The sequence below is a fragment of the Furipterus horrens genome, unplaced genomic scaffold (assembly GCF_987537825.1).
Source record: "Furipterus horrens unplaced genomic scaffold, mFurHor1.1.pri manual_scaffold_4, whole genome shotgun sequence".
Taxonomy (NCBI): Eukaryota; Metazoa; Chordata; class Mammalia; order Chiroptera; family Furipteridae; genus Furipterus; species Furipterus horrens.
In genome coordinates, this window is record NW_028327174.1 from 196,167,560 (window position 1) to 196,190,220 (window position 22,661).

The 22,661-nt window shown below is 48.9% G+C and overlaps 1 long non-coding RNA gene across 2 annotated transcripts; it reads right to left on the bottom strand.

The window, feature by feature from the left end:
- Window positions 1-235: 235 nt before the first annotated feature.
- On the bottom strand, window positions 236-4,436 carry LOC150013705 (uncharacterized). 2 transcript variants are annotated; one of them, XR_016510822.1, is made up of 5 exons: window positions 4,333-4,436; window positions 2,814-3,006; window positions 2,486-2,701; window positions 2,167-2,190; window positions 236-589 (listed from the first exon to the last, which is right to left on the bottom strand). It is a non-coding gene; the product is annotated as an uncharacterized LOC150013705 (long non-coding RNA). The 2 variants fall into 2 exon arrangements; XR_016510821.1 differs by having other exon boundaries at window positions 2,486-3,006.
- Window positions 4,437-22,661: the final 18,225 nt, after the last annotated feature.

Here is a 22,661-nt window from a genome sequence, read left to right on the forward strand (position 1 = left end):
CACGCCACTACCGTGTCTGGCCGTTTCCCGTTGCCTGGAATGCTCTTCCCCACTTTTGCCTTTAAGACCTAACACCGATGTCACCTTTTCTGGGAAGCCTTCCCTGATCACCCCCTGGACACACACACACACACACACACACACACACATGCAAGCACACGAGCAGGATCAGGTGCACACAGACCCTTATCATGAATAGCAGCTTTCTTTGCGACAGCTGGCACTGATCAAGTGCTTCATGTTTACAGAGCCAGGTGCTCTGCATGGATGATTTTATTGAGTTCTTACAAAAACATGATGTCAAGGTGGTTCTGTCAATAGCTTCATTTTACAGATGAGTAAGCCATGTCAGAGAAGACAACCAACTTCCTCAGGCCACACCATCAGAAATTCGCCAAGCCAGGAGTGTAGCTCACATCTGAGTCCACAGCTGAATCCTTTCACCAGGTGCTGCCCTCTTAGTCTAGGCTATGAATGGTGCCCCTGGAGTTATACAACACCAAGGATGCTGCACGGAGATGCTATCACATCTTAACTTCCAGCCTTGCTCTTGCCTACACCCTGGAGTAGCTGGGAGCTATGGAGGGCTCTAAGGGAAGAGAGGAAGCCAGGTTGTAAAGAGGAAGCATTTCTGTGTAAACATTTCTGATGAACTGTGTGAAGAGACCTCAGAAGTATCTCTAAGTCTTCTCTACTGGCTTGGATTTTCTTTTCTCCTACTTGGGTTTTCTGTTTATAATCTGCCCCCTTAACCAAACTAACCATCTCTGTCAACAGGGACATCCTCATGGGCAGAGAGTGAACTTTGGTTTCTTGTTACACTAGGGGCTGCTTAGTACATAGGAGGCCAGGACAGATTTGTTGAATGAATGAATGAATGAATGAATGAATGAATGAATGATGGGCCCTTCCAATGCCATCAATAAGTATGACAGGCATGATTCCAGCTTACAAATTCTAAGCCAGTCCCCCTGCGTGCCAGCCTGTATAGGTGCTGGGGGTGACTGACCACTTGGGCAGGGGTTAGCTCAGGCCAGTGTCTGGCCAGAAGGTCCAGGACCCCTCCTGTCACCCTGCTCTCCAGAGGCTGTACTCCAGCCTCAGAGGCCTGAGCCCTGAGCCCCCAGTAGGGCCCGCAGCCACCTCTCACGGCCTTTTAAGCCTCCCAAGTAGAAGGCCTCCCTTCTGCAGCTGCAGCAGGTCAAAGCCTTCTCCAGAGAAGGAAGTGAAAGTTCCCCATGGGTGAGTCATCAAGGGTCCTGGGAGGGGACCGGTGCAGGAGCAGCATGGGGGGGAATGGTGGATGGGAAGAGACACCAGAATGAGGAGCCTTCTTTCCAGGGGAAGACGTGGGAGGATGCCTGAATGTGAAGGGCCTGAAATCACCTCCCGGCCCCTTCCCAGACACTCGGGTCTTCAGCTTGGAGAAGAGACCGTGCAGGCAGGGAACACCAAGTAGAGACGAACAGGGACATCACAGAGGCCACTGCCCCCACTGAGGGCAGGGCTCCAATGCCAGGGAGGGTGCCTGGCAGTAATGAGGGCTAACAGCAAATGGCCAGAGGCAGGACCTGGACTTGAACCTCCCGACTTGGAGCCTGGGCTCTGTGCCTCACGGGCTGCATGACCTCAGGCAAATGGCTCCTCTTCTCCAGGCCCCTGACTTCCTCCCCTGTAAAGTGGGGTAAAGGTGCCTGGCCCACAGGATAGGTAGGACCTGATTAAATACATCAATATATGAAAAGCACACAGAAGGGGGCCTGGTCCAAGGAAACCCCCAGACTTGGTGACTGTTGTACCAGGCAGCACCTCGAAGTACTCTAGGTTTCAGACAGAAGGAAGTTAATGCAGGAGCTGGTTACTCCAGGAGAGCAGAGCAGGGTCAGGGAGGACGGAGCCAGGGCCCAGAGGTCAGCCACAGCAGGCAGCTGGCGGCGTCCCCAGGCCTGGAGACCGACCGGAGGAGGTGGCTTATAAGAGTGGGGCTGGGCGAGAGGAGAGAGAATTCATAGGACGGTGGGGATGAGTCACGTGGGTCAAAGCGGGTGAGGTGAGAGTCTGCAGGAGCAGGCAGAGAACGAAGGGGTGCCGGAGAGTGCCCCAGACTCAGCGCAGGCTTCAATAATATTTACTTCCCAGTAGTGCCCTCTTTGTAGACTTACTTACCTCTTGGAGCCTCCAGCGCCTCGTCTGTAAAATGAAAATAAAAATAACTCCTAATAGCAGCAAGCGCTCAAGTTTTCAGTGCTCACACCAGTCCTGTGAAGCGGGAACTGCTATCATGATTACACCCATCTTACAGATGAGGAAACCGAGGCACAGAAAGATCCAGGCCACACAACTGGTAAGTAGCAGGGCCGATAGGAACGGGGCTGCTGAGCTCTCAGGTCCTGCCCTTAAGCCCTACACAGGCTCCCCAGTTTCACTAACAGCTGTGTCCCCAGCTGGCCTCACCCGGCGAACACCTCTCTCCGCGGAATCTTACCAGAGCCTCCAGCCCAGCTTGGTGATCAGCGTCTGCCCCCACTGTAGCACCTGACACCAGACTTATCACTGTTCTCCCAGGCTTGGGGTCTCTGGGGTCACACTGACATGGGTGTGGGCCATTTTCCACGGTGGGGCCTGGGAGAAGCCACTTCCCTTCTGAAAGCTTCGGTTTCCTCCACTCCAGAACAGGAAGTGTTGTCCTGATTTTGCCAGGCTGTGGTGGGGACAGCATGAAGCCACCCTCGGGGAGCGTGTGGCACTGGGAACCGTGTGTGTGCACGTGCGAGTGCAGTCCATTAAACTCTTTTATCAAAAGTTAATCATACCCATAGTCCTGGGGACGATGCCAAGTATTTCTTTGCTTTTCCCAAGTTCTCAGCCCCTGCGGAGTGCATCACGAGGCAGCGTGCTGGGCATTGTTCGTTTCCTTTCCTAGGCGACGGCCCATCTCCTGCAAACTGCTTTTCCCAGGCTCCTCTGCCCACTGGCGTCCAGCTAGGGCTGGGCCAACTGGAAACACTGGCGGGGAGATTAGAGGGTTTCAGGAGGGGAGAGGCCAGGGAATTTCTCTCCCTTGCTCTGCTTAGTGAGGAGTGATGTGTGATTTTTCCAGCACTGGCTGCAGTCTTTGTGACTTTAGCTCCTGCAAAACCACCCATTCCCCTGTGGTTCTAGCCCCAAGGTGGCTCTGACCATGGTGTGACTACACCAAGGCAATGTCACCACCTCCTCCATTTGTCTCTCCAGTCCAGGATGCCTGTGAGGGGCCGCTCACAAAGGTCCTCCTGCGGTGGCCTCCCCATTCCCTTCCAGAGCCCTGGGCAGAGGTCACTCAGCCAGCCCCCTGCCTCCAGGCCACAGCAGAGGCTGGCCAGACAGGGGGCTGTGACAGGTCTCCAGCCCTTCCTGGGTGTGCTCCAATCTGATCTCTGGGTCCCTAACTTTTTCTGTCACTTTGAAGCCTCCTGCCCCTTCACCCAGAGACAAAGGTAAATGTTAGGATTTCTGGGCTCTCAGTTTCCCCATATTTGCATGCTCTTTGGGGTACTTACACAGGCCCTCACACACAGGTAGGAGGAGCCTAGAATTCCCCCAGTCCAACCTCACCCTCCAGTGCAGGTGGGAAATTGGGACTCAGAATAGACTTGCCGGAAGTATGCCAAATCATTGACAGGTTGGTGGGATCAACAGGGGTGATGTATGTGACAAGCCAGACCCAGTCCCTAGGGACACGTGTCCTATACTGGCACATATATGAGCAGCCATACTTTACATGCACTCATATGCATGTCACACGTCTACACACCGTCAAACCCCCACAGAGACCACAGGCATAAACACATTAACCCCCATGGCAGACATGCCCACCCACCAATGTACACACACATACATGGATTTACACTCACATGCTCACTCATCAGTGCACACCAATAGTTACACATGCCCCCATGGAATTACACCCACATGCACAATATCCCATGTATGCAGCCTGCTACATGTCCCATAACAAGCATGTATGCACCCAGCTAACACACACACATCAGCTCACCAAGTGTCCTCACACACATGGACACACTTGACACCCTCACAGACCGGTGTGTTTGCCCCCAAGCATGCAGAGCAGCATCCAGACACCCCTGCAGTGTTGCTCCTATGCAGGTGACCAAGGGGGTGACACAGCCACAGGCACCGCTTCCCACACCACACACAGAGCTTTCCCTCAGCTGTCCTCTGCCACCATCAGTCCCGCAGCAGCCAGGTAATCTGACTCCTCTTGGTGAGACCTTCCTCAGGGAACCTGGAGCCATCTGGCTACCTTTGGGACAAAAAAAGTGCCCTGCTCACCCCCTATGCCATCCCTTAAGCTGGGTGGTCTGGGTCCTCCGGGAGGAATGAGGGCTGCCCAGAGCTCAGAGTCCTGGGGCCAAAGTCTCGCTGGCGGGCGCTGAGCGGAAGTTGCACAACCTGCCCTGGCTGGCTGGGGTGACTCCAGCTCATTGTCTCCGCTTCCTCTTGGCCGCAGGCCCAGGCCAGCCAGCCAACCTGTTGCTCTGGGAGAGGGGAGGGAAGGTGCCTCCTTTCTCCCCTGCCCCAGGAAGTGATGGCCAAAGAGGACTCCATTGGTCCCCAGTTATATGTACCACATGCCTGAGCACAGATGCACAGAACTTAGCACCTGATCTCGCCTCTCCCAGACCGGGAGCTGAAGCCCAGAAAAGGCAGGAAGCCTGGGTGGGGCTACACAGCCTGCGGGAGACACAGGAGGGCTTGCACCTGGGCCCCATCGTCTTTCTAAACCTTTGTTAGGAGAAAAATTACGCAGAAGCCCAATCGTTCTAGTGCAGATAAGGAGAGCTACTCTGGGTGTAGAGGGGGGACCATATGTGAGTAGTCCTCACCCCCACCATGGCTGAGGTAGTCCATCAAAGGATCAGTTTGCCAAATCACAACTCACGAGCTTATAAAGTTTCTAACAGTGTGTGTGGAAAATGAATTGGCCAGTCCTTCAAGGGCCATGCAAAGCCAGTATCTGTGGCCTGCAGACCCCTTTCCACCTCTGGGACCTGCAGCTCAGCCTGGGGCACGCCCACTCTTCCCCCGGGGCTTTATTCCGGTTCTTCCCAGAAGCAGCATCAGGATGGTGAGACAGAGACAAAGTGAACATTCTTGAAAAATCCCAGAAATCTAAAGCATCCCATGCCTGCCGGCCTATTTCTCTCTCCTTTCCTCCTCACCCTCTCCCTTCTTGCCTTTCTTTCTGCCTCCCTTCCTTTCTCAGTTCATCCAGTTGAACGTCATTAGGCAAGCGCTGGCAGGGGGAGGTCGGAGTTCATGCTGGGGGGCACAGCAGCCTGGTGGGCCAGAGGACAGGTGTACACCTACATACATACAGGGGATGGAGCAGACAAATAAACTACCACGCACCCCCCTGTCCCCACCCCCTGGCTCTGCTCACCAAGTCTGGGAGTATTCTCCAGCAGCAATAAGCACACGTAGCACCAAGATGCTATTTTCAAAATGCCATTATCCCCTAGAAAGCAATCAAGATCGTTGGCGGAATGGTTGGTTCCCGGCTAGGCTAGAGAAAGTACAGCATGAGCCTGCACACCTTGTGTCAGAAAGTAAAGAAGTGCCCCAAGAACGAGGGGGCCACAGGAGCCAGCTGGAAGGAGCTGCTTCTGCCCAAAGCTGATGTGATTTGCACAGCAAAATAAATAATGAGAGCAAGCAATGGATTCTAGCCCACTGAATAAAATAAGAATCCTCGGCTCCACACCGCCGTGAACAAACAAACAAATAAACGGACAGAGAAAGTGTATATTTCCTTACGGTAGATTGCCAAATAATAAATAAAGAGGGGAAATCACCTTTGGGCAACTATTCTGATAATAATTATTTCAGGGAAGAAACACCACTGAATGCTAAAACTGGGGGCGTGAATGGACTGAAGATGGGATATTTACGCAGCGCTGATGTATCTCTACACAAGGGACTTATTACTTATAAACGAAACAAAATAACATGACAATGGCGAAAGCCCATCACGTGGTGAACTGATCGAAGTTAACACCACCCGCGTCCACAAATCAAAGCTGTGTGGCACCTGAGAGGAGGAATGAGAAAGCACAGCGTGGCTCCGGTGACATTTCTACCCAAGACCTGTCACTGGGGCACAATCGCATGGAAACAGACAAACACAAACTGAGCAACGTTCTGCAAAATGACGCCCTATTATCTTCAAAACATTGAATGTGGAAATCGAGGCAAAGACGGAGGAACCATTTTAGACTGAAGGAGACTGGAGAGACACAGCACGGATGTTAGGCTGGGTCGCTTTCTGGTGTAGTTTATACCAGATTTACATTAAATTACACCAGATTGTGGGTTACAGGAGCAACTGCAGAAAATTGAATGGGGTGTCTTTATTTGAAATATTTTCAAATAAAATTATTTTTAAATTCCATGCAGCGCAACATTAGAAACGTGTCAAGGGGGCTCCTTGATGAATGTCTCCAAAAAAAAAATATGAGGAGGAGGCAGAAAGGACACTTGATGATCTCACGTCCTAGGGAAGCGTTTGGGGTAAACTGGGGATGGCGCCCGGACACTAACCAAGCAAATAAACAAACAAACAAAAATAACAGAATAATTAATACTTCTGGGGAAAACAGAAAGACATCCAAGAAAATAAATGTCATCATAATACTCTACATGGCTGGGCTGCCAATAATATTTACAGTGTCGCCCAGTGAATCCTGAAATATTTATCTACCAAAAATGATAAGGAAAATGGCAGCAAGAGAGGCCGGGAGGAAGAGTGTATGGAAATGAAATTCTTATCTTCCAAATTAAGAAAACAGTAGATTATACCTAGAAGAGAAAATCAAGAAATAACAGTGTATAAAAAAAAAAAAAAAAAAAAAACACACAAGAAAGAAAGAAATAACAGGTAAGCATGATGCTTCCCAAATAAAGAAAAAGCAACTGCCATGTCTTTGTTCAGAGCGGTTGCCTCTGGTGTCTTGGATGTGGGGACATTTTCATTTTAAATCTTGCAGAATGAAGTGCATGTATAAGCTTAATAACAGTTTAAATCAAAATAGAAAAATACAATGAAAAGAAACACATTTGGAAAAAACAGTAAATTTGGACAATTTGTGGAGTTGACTATGTAGCAAAATCAGTGAAGGTATCCCCTAAATGCTAAAATGCTGATAAAACAGAAAGTTATTTTTTAAGGAGTTTAAAAACAAATCAGTCTAAAAGGAAAATTTCCCTTGTGGTACTATAAGAAAATATTCATAGGCTAGTATTTAAGAAGAAAATGTTCTAGAAGTGTAAAACATGTCTCGGGACCCTCAAGTTTAGGGCCAAACTGAAGAGTCCCTGCAACGCTGCTAGGAAGGCAATACATCCATTAGAAAAATGTACATTGAATATAATCAAAAAGACTATTTCTTAAATGAGTGTTTGGAAAAATCAGTCAGTTTGGTAATATGGACCAGTGGTCCTTCAATGAACCTTTAGAGGAAGGTTTGGGGGTCTCCCGGGCACTGACGGCCCACCCCAGTCTGCACCCCACCCCGCTGGCAGCCTCCCTGGAGAAAAGGACTCCCGCTCTTCACAACAGCCCTGTGTGGTATAAATGTACAACCCATTTTAGAGCTGAGAAAACGAAAGCTTGGAGAAATGAATCGACTTGCCCAAAGCCTCACAGTCAAACGGGAGCTGAACTGGGCTTGGCACGCAGGTTGCTGAACTCCAAGGCCAGGGTCCTCTCCCTGCTCCCTCGCCCCTTGGCTTTCCCACCTGTTGGCGCCAGACCTAATTAGAGCCTCGCTGGCCCCTGAGATGGGCCAGGAGGCGTTGTGTCATTCGAGCGCAAGCCGCTGGAAGCTCCCGCCATGTGTCATTATGTCTAATTACAGGAGTTGAGGCTTCTGCGTGGGCTGGTGGAGCCAGCGCGTCTCCATGCCCTGGTGGCCAAGGAATTTCTGAGGCCGAGGACCCGGGCAGGGGCTGCCGAAGGGCCCTCCCAACAGCCCCGGGAGCCTGGCCCATGCTCCCCGCATCTGCCGGGGAAAGCCAGCTCCGGGCTCCTCCCTGAGGCTGCCAGAGCCCTTGGGGGAGGTGCTGCCTGTCCCTGCCTCTGCAGACCTGCTTAGCAGACTCTCACCTGGGCAGGGAATGGAGTAGAAGAAGGTGGCTACACAGGGAACACAGACCCCCTTCCCCCTCATCCCATCCCTAGACAGACAGACAGACACATGCACACATACACGCATGACACAAACGAGATTTGGAACGGTTATCTGAACCTCTGAGTAAAGAGCTGTTTACCCTGTTATCAACCTCATGGTGTGTTTGTTCTGGGGTAAAGGCAAGTGAGAAGGAACGTGGAACAGGGAGGAGCCAGGGTCCCTGTCCCCTCTGGGCAGAGACAGCCAGCAGAAGCAACCTTTCACCTGTGTTCATTTAATAACCAGGTATTGAGCTGCTTCTGTGAGCCGGCAATTGTTCTAGGCACTGGTGTCGTAAAATAAAATAACGTCCCTGATCTTAAGCTGTCTACCTTCTAAGAGGTGAGGGACCATAAACATACAAATAAATATCTAAGGTACCAGATGGTGCCGAACAAGTAGGGTGACAGTGAGGAGCACCTGTCCATACACGATGCTCTGGCTGGAGAGACTGTCAGGCCACTTCCCCTGACTTGTCCCAATGCAAAGGATAGATGGAAAACAAGTTGGGGGTAGAACAAAGGAGCCCGTCACCCCAGCTGCCTCCTCCTCTTCTACCTCCTCTCCTCCTGTAATATTCCTTTTTTAAAAAAAATTAAATATTTGAAATATACAGAAGCTGTAGAAAATCATATGACAAACACTCATATACCAATTACCCATGTTAAAAAATTTAAAAAATAGCCTTGGCTGGGTGGCTCAGATGGTTGGAACATCATCCCATATACACCAAAAGGTTGAGGGTTTGAGTCCTGGTCATTCTCTCTCTCCCTCTCAAATCAATAAACATATCCTCAGGTGAGGATTAAAAACATTTTTAAAAAGCTTTAGATTTGTGAAAAACAAAAACTTACAAATATAATCAAAGCTCCCTGTAGCAGTCAGGCAAGTCTAGGTTATGCAGGTGTAACAAACACTCCCCACATCTCAGTAGCTTTGAATAACAAGGGTCTATTTCCCTCTCACTCTCCGTACCCAGTGAGGTTGACTGGAGAGAGCTGGGTTCACTGTGCGTCGTCACTCAGGAGCCCAAGCCAATGGAGGCGCCACTGTTTTACGGTGCTGTGGCCTCAATAAGAGACTTCAGTGTTCACTGTGCAGAGAAGGAAGCACGAAGACTCCTCACACAGTCACTCTTAGGTGTTTCCATTAGGAACTGCTGCCTATGCTGCACTGGCTAGCAAGTCACGTGTCCATGTCCAACTTCAAAGGGGCTGTAAAGTGCAATCCTCTCACGTGCTCAGAAGGAGAGAACTGAAACGCTGGTGAGCATTGTCACTACCTACCATTCCCCCACCCTATTTCCACCCAACCCCCCGCCCCCAGGGATTAGCCCCATCAGCAAGCTGTGTACCATTTTCATCTATGAATTTTGTTTTAACTTTTAATATGTCTGTATGCATCAGTAAATAATATGTGGGGAAAATTGCAAAGAGAATTAGAAAACATTTGAACTGAATGACAATGAAAACAAAACACGATGATTTTATATATGTATATATTAAGAATGTTCGGCCCTGCTGGTGTGGCTCAGTGGATTGGATGCTGGCCTGTGAACCAAAAGGTCATTGGTTCAATTCCCAGTCAGGGTACATGCTCGGGTTGTGGGCCAGGTTCCCAGTTGGGGGCCTGTGAGAGGCAACCAATTGATCTATGTCTCACAGATTGGTGTTTCTCTCCCTCTCTTTCTCTCTACCTTCTTCTATCTCTAAAAATAAAATAAATAAAATCTTTCAAAAAAAAAAGTTCACCACAATAAGATTAGTTAACACATCCATCACTTTACTTAGTTACCATTTTTGCGTATGGTGAAAACTTATAAGATCTGCTCTTGGCAGCTTCAGGGATGCAATACAGTATTGTTGGCTACAGTCAGCATGCTGCACTTTAGATCCCCAGTACCTATTTGATGTAAAACTGGAACTGTGTAAGCTTTGTATATGCACTTTAAGTGGGTGAATTTTATGGTATGTAAATTTTATTTCAATGAAGTCGTTGTTTTAAAAGTTGAGCTTAGCCCTGGCTAGTGTAGCTCAGTGGATTGAGTATCGGCCTATTAACCAAAGTGTCGCTGGTTCGATTCCCAGTCAGGGCACATGCCTGGGTTGCAGGCCAGGTTCCCCATTGGAGGTATGCAAAAGGCAACCACACATTCGTGTTTCTCTTCCTCTATTTCTTTCTCCCTTCCCCTTTCTAAAAATAAATAAATAAATAATAAAAAAATATTAAAAAGTTGAGCTTAGTGATTCTCCTCTTTCCCTCTCCATTTCCTCTCTCTCTCTCTCTCTCTCTCTCTCTCTCTCTCTCTCGTTTTTCTTCTCTCCAGTAAGCAATGGCTATTCCCAAGCAATTCCTAGTCCTAATTCCCTATCTCTGCCGTTTTTAACCAAATGTCCTGTTCTGCATCCATCCAGGGACTGAACTGCCAGAGAAAGGATTCTCCAGGGGAAGTGATGGGCACAGGAGAAGTCCCAGAGGAACACAGAATCCTCTTATCCCTGGGGGAGGCCGTGGACCCCAGGAGCTGGATTAGAGTAAGATGAGTGAGCACCCATGATACAAAAGCACCCAGTGGGCAAGTGCAGGCTGGCACTAAGAGTGAGTGGGTGAGTGTGTGTGTGTGTGTGTGTGTGTTAAAATGCGCACAACATAAGATTTACCACTGAAACCACTTTAAAGAGTACAATTCAGTGGTTTTTGGGGTGTATTCACAATGTTGTACAACCATCAGAACTATCTAGTCCCAGAACATTTTCATCACTCCTAAAGGAAACCCATACCTATTCAGCATCCACTCCCCAACTCCCCCTCCCATGACTGCTGGCAGCCATTAATCTGCGATTTGTCTCTATGGATTAGCCAATCCTGGATGTTTTACAGAAACAAAATCATATGATATGTGGTCATTTGTGACTGGCTTCATTCATTTAGCATGATGTTTTTAAGGTTCAACCATAACCTGCATGAATCGAAACTTCATTCCGTATAATATTCCATTGTGTGGATGTACCACTCACCTGTTGATGGACATTTTAGTTGTCTCCACCTTTCGGCCAGTGTGAGTAGAGCCACTGTGACCCCTCATGTACAAGTATTTGTTTGAACACCTGCTTCCAGTTCTTCTGGGTATGTACCTTGGAGCGGAATTGCTGAGTCATATGCTAATTCTATGTTTAACTTATTAAAGAACCATCTTACATTTAACACCTTGGGCACACAGCTTGCTTCATCTTAGTCCAGCCCTGTTTCACATCCACCCATTTATGACTCTAGTCCCCACGTCACCACCATCCCCATCCACATTATCAGGTTTGAGGCAAAGGGTTGACATGAGTGACAATTCTGAATCATATTTGGGGGCCAGGAGTGACGTCCTGTGGGACTGGAACAGAGGGGAATGCAGGCAAAGGGACTGTGGCCGTTGGAAGGTGCGAGAGCACCAGGCTGTTATTCTCAAGGGGTTGGGTCTTCACACTGTTGGTTGCAGGGACCTAGAGAAGGGAGACCAGCAAGGAACTCTTTCTGGAGGAAAGAGGACAGACTCTGCTGTAAGACTGGAGTGTGCACAGGGACACCGGGAGAGGTCACACTAGTCCCGTGGTGTCCTAATTCCACATGTGGGTTGAGGATAGCCTCTTCCGCCCTGTGTTGCCTCAGTATCTCAGATTGGAAAATGGAGATAAGCTGCTCCTGTCAGTGGCAGGTGAGATTTGGGCTGTGAACTGGCTTCCTAGTCTGTGAGGCTCAGGAGAGAAGCTTCCACTTGAGAGGCCTGTTCTGGGTAGCTTCCAGAATATGGTAGGACTTCAGGGAGACCTTAGTTTATTTGGCTTTTGGAGGTGTCTTTAAGAGTTGCATGCAAACCCTGGCTGCTGTGTCTCAGTGGATTTAGCATCGGCCTGCGAGCCAAGTGTCGCTAGTTCGATTCCCAGTCAGGGCACATGACTAGGTTGCACGTCACGTCCACAGTTGGGGGTGCAAGTGAGAGGCAACCACACAGTGATGTTTCTCTCCCTCTCTTTCTCCTTTCCCCCTCTCTCTAAAAAGAAATAAATAAACAAACAAACAAATTAATTAATTAATTTTTTAAAGACAGGGTTGCATGCCGTGTGAAATTCTACAAAGGGAGACCCATTTACAATATACACAGGGGGGCAAAGTACTTAAATGCACCCAGGATTGAATCTCAGGTGTGACTTCTATGTTCAATCAATTGGAATTTTCATATATTGGGTTTGCAGCTCAGCCAGATTCTGAAAATTAGTCCAAATTGCATAGGGGTGGAGGTGGCCAGACTTGGATTTCTATGGTTTTCAGGCTGCAGGGACTTTCTCCCAAGCAATAATCTCATCCAGAAGCAGCACAGGGCTTCCCATTGGGCTTTAAAGGAGAAGTCTCTGAATAGAAGAGGAAGGAGAGACTGTACTTATGAGCCCGAAAGGCAAACAAGATCATATTAAGGCAAGGGGGTGAGGGAATCTTTCTTGCCTGGGAAATTTGTAGATCACCAGCACTTGCAGGGAAGGTGACCAGGGACTTTCTCCAGAGGAACAGGGACATTCTAGAGTCTGATTCAATCCCCATTTATAGAGGGAACTTCAAATGCCAGACACTTGATTCTTATCATTCCATTTCATTTCTCCAGCTATCTCTTAATTTACAGCCAAAGCCAGCAAGGGTCAAAAAGGTAAAGTGTCTCACCGGGGTCACAGAGCGCGTTAGATACTGGGGCCCGAATCTGAACTCAAATCTCATGACTCAAGGCTTGTGGCCAGTTCCTCCAGGCCTCCTCAAAATCTTCTTGAGCCCAACAAAGAGTTGGATGTGTGGATGGCATCTGAGACAGAGACGACCTTCTAAGTGGTCAGTGCTAAGGTCAGTCTGTGGGAAGGTCACTCACATCTTCGCTTTTTGGTTTGCCCTGGAAAGTCCCACATCTTTTGCAGAACTACTTCCCAATTCCTTGTGTGGAATTTATGCCAAGAGCAGCCAAAGGCCAGGCTTGACTTGGAGGCCAGAGGAGGAGCAGAGTGCAAAGGGTCAGTTCATTTTATGTGGCCCTCATGGCCTGGGGCCCCTGCAGGTGGGTGAAGTAAACCTGTGTTTGTCAGCCCCCACACTGTCTTGAGCAGGGGTCTGGTGGGCCTGAGGAGAGTCCCCCAGGCTGAGACTGTCCTTGCCCCAACAGGACTGCGTGGATGCAGAGACTGCACAGAGACACTTTAGGTTTAGACCTGGGTTCAAATCCCAGTCCTGTCACTTACTTGGTCAAGTTTCCTCACCTCTGGGTGCCTCCATCTGTAAACCGGGACCAGTACTCTTCAGATGGAAGGGCTGAGCTGATATTCAGTGCGAGAGCCCATTGGAAACATCCCCTGTCAAGGAATGGAGCTCCATGGGCTCTCCTGGTGCTCCTCCGGCTCCTGGCAGTCCTTCCAAGGAGCACAACCTGTGCCCAGAGTGCTGGCACACCTGCTCGGGCAGACACCCTGGTGAATCAGTCATGGGCCCTCCCCTTTGGAAGCTCACCGTCTGGGAAGGAGGCAGAACCAAGCCAGCCAATAGGATAGGGACAGCAGCGGAGGGACCCCAGGGGACAGAGGAGGACCCTGCTTAGGGAAGATTTCACAGGAGGAGAATCTAAATATGTAACCACCTGCTTGTCACAGTCACTGACCTATCAGAAAGGATACCACCTGTAAACAAGCCATAGGACCCACCAGTGTGATTATGAATGCCCTGGGAAGGGACATTTGACTTGGGTCCTGATAGAGGAATACGAGTTCTTCAGACAGGTGGGGAAAAGCACACTTGAGGCAGAAACAACAGCATGTTCTAAGGCCCAATGAGCAGAAAAGGCAGGATGTGCTTCAGACAGTACAGCTGGAGCATAGGATGGGGAATGGGAAGAAGAGAAGGTCTTGAACACCAAACCGAGTTTTGGTGACACGGTTAGGACACCTCTGGTGTGGCATTCCACTCTGGTGACGCTGGCAAACAGGCACTGCAGAGGGGAAAGGGCCCCCGGGTCTGAACATTACCCCCATCCCAGGCCCACGACATTGACTTAGGGCAATGGGGATGCTTGGGGTTTGGATTCAGGCTCCATTCTCCTGGTAGATCTGACAAGGGTGGGACAGGAGGAGGGACTCAGTCACGGGCTCTAGAGAGTCTGTTGGACAAGCAAACTGAGGCAGATACTCAGTTGTATAGGTGAGACTGTCACAGAGGGAGGTGGAGACCCTGGTGACCCCAGGCAACGAGGCTTCCTGTCTGCTTAGGAAAATCTCGGGGCGGCTTTGGGACTAAGGAGAGCCTGGTTCTAGCACAACCTCCACCACTTATGCGCTGTGTGATCCTGAGTAAGGCACAAAGCCCCTCTGGGCCCCAGGGTCTCCATACACAGCAGAAAGGAGCCTGCTGATTTCTCCCTTGGAAATTCAGGGTGTGCCAAGCTGATCCTCTCCTGCCAGTCACCCTACCTGGCCTCATGGGAAATGTGAGGGATATGGACTCAGGCAGAGCTGAGTTTGAGTCTCGGCTTTGGGATGTACTGGATATTTGACTCTGGGAGAAGGTGGGCTTGATGGGCTAGGTCAATATTGTACGGAATGAAGGAGAAGACTTGGGGGTGCTGGAGACAAAACAATGGAAGTGGAGCAGGCTCATCCCTCCCTTGCCCTCTAAGGGTGACTTTTCCTGGCAAGCCTGCTCAGTGGCAGGGCCTTGCTGACTCTGGGGCTCAGTGGGGAGCAAGGAGGAACGCCCTATCATTTACTGCTCTACCCAGACAGTTTGGAGCATGAATCAGGGTGCAATTAGTAATAAACAGCCATAAGCCAGGGTTGTTCTGAGGGAACCGGAATCTCTGACCTCCTGGGGATGACAGGAGTCAAGGAGAGACAGAGGCCATGCAAAGCAACCAACCGCCAAGTCTTCAGGAAGCTTTTCTGCAGGACAGGCTGGGCAGTCAGGGTCCCAGATGAACTTCAGTGAGGAACTGCTTTCCTCTGCAGCAGTCTGGGAGTTGGGTTTAGGCTGGATGGGTTCTTCCAGTTTCACGCTTTGCTTGCTGGTGGGTAGCTTCGTTTTTCTCTTGGACGTGACTCCCCGCTGAGATTGGTTTTGTCCTGGGAGCAGGAAGGCCCAATGATAGCTGGGCTGTACAGGTAATGGGGCTCAGAAAGCAATAGTTGCTCAGTAAATATGTGGAATATCCGGTCCCTTGTGTGTTCACCAACCAGCGCCCTTGCAGGGACCCTGTCCCCCACTGTCTCAAGGCCCCAAACTAACCGATTCCTTCCTACTCTCCACGTGGTCTGAGCCTCCTGGCTCCCCTCCCCACGCAAGAATCCTAACCTCGAGCTCAGGGACTCCTCTGAGAGCCTGCTGGATTGGTTTCCTTCCGCTTCGTTTCTCTTCCTCTCCAGCGAGGGCTGGGCTGGGACGCAGCTGGCGGAGTGGAGGGGAGCTCCCCTCCAGACAGCTTCTCTGCACAGCCCCTTCAACCCCTCACACCCGGGTCTGCATTCCTCCATCCTTAATGTCTCCTCGGGGAACACAGGCTTTCAGAAACCTGAGAAGACCAACCAGCCGGTGTGGGGATGAGGAAGGCGGGGCCCAGACGGGTGGGGGAGCAGAGGTGGGGGCCTGGCTTCTGCCTTTGATGGAAACAAGAACCTCAGGCATTCCCCTTCTCTTTCAGCTGCTCTGGGATCCCCAACCAGGGAGCAGAGAGCATTGGCTTTTACTAAATCCACTTGGGGAGATGAAGACTGGAGAAGAGAGGAGTCATGGTAGTTTGGGAAGCTGGAGGGACTTAAGCCAGGTCTACCTGGTGCAAAGGTTTCCACACTGGGGACCCTTCACTGCCCCTTTGGGCTTCCAGACAACAGGGCAGACTACTAACAAGACCAAAAACAACCAGAGCGGTGAAGTTACCAGCTCAGGGTCACACAGCCAGGAAGTGGAGGGATGGGGCTTCAAATCCAGTGGGTTCCACAGCACTGCATTGCCTCAAAGTCCTCGTGTCCCAGGTGCCTTAAGAAACGTGCCCTCCCAGCACACTACTTTCTGGTAAATGTGAGAAATTCTTCCCTTCAAGGATTTATCTTAAAATCATGACTTCCATCCCTTTGCCTTATGTATGTGAAAACTTAGTCCCACAAAGGGGCCATGACTTGCTGGGTCAGACTCAGAACTCCCAAGACACCGTCTGCTTCAGTGGCAAGAGTCTAGTCAGGTACACTGGGTTTGAATCCTGACTCTGTCGTTTACTTTCTGGGCAGCCTTGGCCAGTGGCTGTTACTTTTTTGCGCCTTGATTTTCTCACCTATTAAAAGGGAATCATAGCACCTTCACTGAAGATTAAAGAAGGCCCTAGGTTTGGATGCAGTGGCCTAGCTCTTGGCACTCAGCAGGCACTGAGTACAGGCTGCCTGCCTGCCTTCTTCCCTAGCAAAGGAAAATTGAATCTAAAAGGCTGAGACCGGTGCCTGGGGAGGGGACTGGTAGGACTGGTGAGTGACGTGCTCGAGCTGGTTTGCTCTGGCAGGCGAGAGCTGACTGCTAAATAGAGCTGGTTGTTAAATATTTGGGAGTTGCAAGGCAGTTGTTGGTAGATTTACATCAGCCATGGTGGGAGTACTTTTATGCCATGAAAATTAGCAAACACTACAGATAAAAGATTTTTTTTACAAAATAAAGGATGATAATGTGGGATTTGCCAGAAGCAGGAAGTGACTCATGGCTTCATTATGCTTCTTCTACAGATGAGACTCTGCATCAGCTAAATGTATCTGCATACCTGGTATAAATTGCACCTTCACTATATCCCATCTTTGTGACCTTAGGCACAAAGGCACTCTGAGCCTTTATTTCAGGCAAGGAAACTGAGGCAAATACCCAACTGTCTGGGTATCTGTACAGGGAGACAACACTGGCACCCCACCACATAGGCTTGTTGGGATGATTAAATGAAACGACACATGTAAAATGGAAAATGCTAGGTTCTGAGGCTAACCAACAGTTGATATTAATGCTATTTGTAGCAGATGCTGGCTTGGTATCTTCCCATAACCATAACCTGGTGAGAAAGATGTTATCACGTCTGATTCCTCAATGAGAAAACTGAGACTCTGGTGGGTGAGGTGACTTGCTCGAGGCCACACTGCTAAAAGGTGGCCAACAAGTCTTTGCAGCCTGGTCTGATTGGCTCCAAGGCCAGGTTTCTGCCAAGCTCCCTGGGCCCCAGCCCCACTCTGGGGTCTGACTGCGGAGCACAGGTTATGGTACTGGGCGATTGCTTTTAGAGAGAATGCATGGAGTCCACGTAGCTGCCTATGCCAGGGGGCTGCCTGAGCAACTCGGCTCAGAGCCTAAAGCCTCTATTTTTGTGCTAAGCAGCACCCATATGTGGCTCCTTCTCCAGGGGTTCTGGAGCCCCCTGCTCACTGCCGCTCCTCCAGTGAGCTCCTTTACCCATACACCGCACAAATCAGGGCCCTCCGAATGTCATTGAGTGGGAAGAAATGCATTTTCTTCTCCAATGATGAGTCAGCCTCTCACTGCCCGCCCCCGCCCTGGTACAAGAGGGCTGGCTTGCGGCTGGGGGTAGGGAGAGGCAGTGTCCAGACCCTGGCAAGCCCCTTCTTTTTTAAAAAATATTTTAAAAAATTTTTTCAGTTACAGTTGACATTCAATATTATATTAGTTTTGGCAAGCACCTTTTCAAAGAAACCTAATCAAACTTCTTCTGATTCCCCCATTCTGCCCTCTTTCTCCCCACTCCCAGTCCTGTTTGCCAGCAAATGCCCTCCTTCACGTTTGGATCTGGGGGTTGATGGAGGGATGGTGCCATTGGCCCTAAATCCAGAGACCCCCCTCCCCCTCATCTGCTCTGAGAGCCACCAGCCACACTGCGTACGTGGGACAGGCCGCAGGTCCAGAGCAGCCTCACCTTCACCACATGCCCCAGGAGTCTCAGGGAGGGCACTTCAACCCCCTCACTTGCCCCAGCCCCAAGCCAAGAGGGATGCCTGGACACCTGGGGGAGATGTATGGTTAATGAGGAACCTTGCTGACTCAGTTCAAGGCAGAGCGAGTTGAAGCATGGATTCTGGACCCATCAGATGCCTCCTTAACTCATGTTTAGACAACAAAATGGTTAACCTCTCCATGTGCCAATTTTCTCATCTGTAAACCTGCTCACTGGGACATTGATACGCATATCACAGAGCCGCTGCCCGGACTACACAATCAGTGCTTAACTGAGATGATCTGTTTGTGCATTTATTCACACCTGATTCACGCTGCTGTGTGCCTTGTGTTTTCTTCACTTGGTGGAGACTGCTTCCTATCACTTCATAAAGAGCTACTTCCTTTTTTAGGACAGCACAGTATTCCAAACTAGTTGCATCAAAATCCCTGTTTAGCAAGCACCTGCTTTGTGTATTGTTTTAAGCACCATGGGAGATAATAGAAATTTCAGGCATGACCCCTGTCCTTGAGGACAAGAAAAGCAGAAAACATTGGAGAGGCAAAGGAGAGCAATTTCTCCAGTGGCCCCCAAGTTCATTTGTGAGGTTTGATTTGGGGGCTAATATAATACATACCTCGTGAGATCTGTCCAGAAGGTATTCAGCCATGTAATATGAGAAAATAGAGACATTTACTGAAGAAGATACAAGATACAAGAAACAATGTACATAGGACAATGATGCCTCAGTCCCCTTCAAAGTAGGCACCTTGGGACCTCACACAGTTCTCCCGATCGCCATCAGCTGCCCCATCGTATTTTCCTGAATCTCATCGATGGGCTGAACTTTCTTCCCTTTCAAAGGTGATTTTAGTTTTAAGAAAAGCCAGAAGTTGCAGGGCCCCAAATCTGGGCCGTAGGGGGCTGAGTCACCTGGGTGATTTGATGTTTCACAAAAAATCTCCGCACGAGACGTGATGCATGAGCTGGTCGGTTGTCATGATGAAGCTGCCGATCACCAGCCGCGCATAGCTGCGGCCTCCTGAATCATCTGAATAGTTTCCATGGAGGAATGTTCAAGCTTGATGCAAAATCTGATACAGATTCATTGCTCTACTCGCTCAATCATTTTGAATGCGGTGGTCAACACAATACACATGCTCACTCAACAGCATCTACCGCCCCCACTGACTGGTACAGTGAAGTTGTTATTGTTCACACATGAACATTCCAGTCCACTCTTCTTGGCTGCCAGGTTACATTGATGTTGCAGAAACCGTTCTCATTATATTAGTAATGGCTGGACTTTTCCCGGACAGGGCCCGTACACATATTCTCAGCTCTGAGTGTCTGAGTATCTGTAGGGTTGTTGAAAGATACCAGACATAGTTCCTTTTGAGACCTGACAACTCCGTTCTGCAAGTTTAAGCAATCCACTTCTTCATTCTGGACCTCAGTTTGCTCTTCTGTTAAATGAGGGCATTCTTTCAGGATTGCGGTGGTCACATGAGGTGGTAAATACTTGGTGAAGAGTTTAATGCTGTGCTCCAAAAACACAAACAAAGAACAAAACAACAACAAAAACCACTGTGCTCCAGGGCTGGGAGAGCTGGGGAGCTAGGATGTGTCTCTAAGAGATGGTACATTAAGTGCAGGGTGCCAGGCTCTGCCCACCCAGGGAAACATCTTGTAAGCTTTTCATGCTTTGCCTGCTAAACAGTCATCTATTCCCGCACTTGGCAGTGACAGTCGCCAATTCTGAGTGGGCTACCGGCTTGATGTGATAGACCCCACACCCAGGGGGCCCCGGAATGGGGAAAATAACACAAGTTAACTATTTTATTTTTATTTTTAAAGTATATTTTATTGATGATGCTATTACAGTTGTCCCAGTTTTTTCCCCTTTGCCCTGGTCTGCTGGGTACTGCCCTTCCCTCCAGCAATGCCCCCGCCCCCTCTTAGTTCATGTCCATGGGTCATGCACATAAGTTCTTTGGCTTCTCCGTTTCCTATACTATTCTTAACGTCCCTCTGTTTATTTTGTGCCTACCACTTATGCTTCTTGATACCTGCACCATTTCCTCCATTCTCCCCACTTCCCCCTCCACACTGATAACCCTTCATATGATCGCCATATCTATGGTTCTGTTCCTGTTCTAGTTGTTTGCTTAGTTGTTGTTGTTTTTAGATTCATTTGTTGATAGTTGTGAGTTTGTTGTCATTTTACTGTTCATAGTCTTGATCTTCTTCTTTTTCTTAAATGTGTCCCTTTAACACTTCATATAACAAGGGCTTGGTGCTTATGAATTCTTTTAGCTTTACCTTGTCTGGGAAGCACTTTATCTGTCTTTCCATTCTAAGTGATAGCTTTCCTGGATAAAGTAATCTTGGTTTAGGCCCTTGCTTTTCATCATTTTGAATTACTTCTTGTCAGTCCCTTCTAGCTTACAAAGTTTCTTTTGAGAAATCAGCTGACAGTCTTATGGGAACTCCTCTGTAGGTAACTCTCTTCTTTTCTCTTGCTGCTTTTAAGGTTCTCTCTTTATCTTTAACCTTTGGCATATTAATTATGATGTGTTTTGGAATCCTCTTTGGGTCCAACTTATTTAGGACTCTTTGTGCTTCCTGGACTTATATGTCTATTTCCTTCTCCAAATTAGGGAAGTTTTCCTTCATTATTTTTTCAAACAAGTTTTCAATTTCTGCTCTTCCTCTTCTCCTTCTAGCACCCCTATGATTTGGATGTTGGGAGATTTAAAGTTGTCCCAGAGTTTCATAAGCTTTTCCTCATTTTTTTTTCCAATTCTTATTTCTCCATTCTGTACTGGGTGACTGTTTATGTCTTCCATAAAGACATAAGTGCTCCAAATTGTTGATTTGAACCCTGACTTTCTTCCCTTCACCATTGGTTTTGCGTGGATTTTTCTTCATTTCACTTAGTATAGCCTTCACTTCTTCCCTTATGTGTTTGCTGTACTCAATCATTTCTGTGAACATCATTATCACAAGTGTTTTGAACTCTACATCTGTTAGGTTGGCTATCTCCTCGTCGCATAGTTCTCCCACTGGAGCCTTGATCTGCTCCCTCTTTTGGACCACACTTCTCTGTCTCCTCATCTTGACAGGCTCTATATTTGCTTCTGTGCATTAGGAAGAGTTGTCACACCTGTTAATTTAAGAGGCGGAGCCTTAGGTATTTGTCAGTGCTGGGCAACCTGTTTCACTACCTTGTGGTGCTGTATGTGGGGGAGACATCAGAGAGGGAGCAATGCCGCTTGCTTAGCACTGACCCCTTTTCCAGTCACTTAATCCTCTTCCCCAATGCAACTGGCACCCCTCTAACTATTGCCCTGGTGATGGTTCCCAGAGCGGTCGGTTTGTGGACATTCTAGGACTGTGGCGGCCCTCTAAATAGACTCTCCTGAGAGACCAGCAGTTTCTTCCTCTTCCCCAACCCCCTCTTGTTTTCACAGTCAGAAGCAATGAGGCTTTATTTTCCTGGCACTGGAATAGTGAGCTGAGCGGTCCATCCTGGGACTGGGATCACTCCCCAGGTGTCCCCCCACTCCCAGCTTTTATAACGTGTGACTGCTCTTTTATGCTGGTTTGCCACAGCCACTGCCTTGCTGCTGCTGCTGCTGCCACCAGCACCACCGCTGTCACCACTGCCACACCACGTCTTCTCTGCCACTCCTCCCTGTCTAGATGAGTATTACTTCTTTATATCTTTGTTTGTTGGACTTCCATGCAGTTCTATTTTCTGGTAGTTCTGGTTGTTTTTTCTTTTGAGGCAGATGTAATCCTTCGTATGGTTGTGGAAGAGGGCAAAGCGTGTCTACCTACGCCTCCATCTTGGCCAGAAGCCGAGGTTTGCTTTTTAAAAAGTGAACCATATGATGGCAAGGAGAGCACTGATCCTTCCCACACCACCTGTTCTTACCAAAATACTCAGTTGGTTTCTCAGCAGGTACTGGGCAGTAGGAAATCCTAGATGGTCAAGATCTATGGGACTTTTGGAGAACCACTGAAATTTGCCAATTGAGAAACTGTCCAGGGTCACAGAGGGGGTGAAGGGCAGAGCTGCAGGGGAGGCAGTCCTGCCCCAACCAGCTGGTCTGCTGCTCCTGAAAAGCCCATAAGCTCTTGTGAAAGTTTTCAGTCAGATGCACACACATCAGGATGTGGAGAAGGCTCAGCAGACAAGAGGCTCTGATTTCATATTTGACATAATGTAAAATCTGAGTCCCCCAAAGCAGTGACCTTTGTAAACAACCAGGGTGACCCTAAGGTTGGTCATCCAAATCCAGATATTTTGGGAGTGAAAAGGGAGTGCCAGACAACAAGCACAAAAGAGGTTTCCTGGGAAAACCAAGACTATTCCCCACAAAAATCCCCCATCATCAGGAAGTTGGCAGGATAACATTCTGGACAAAGGACCTTTGAAGGAAGATGATGTG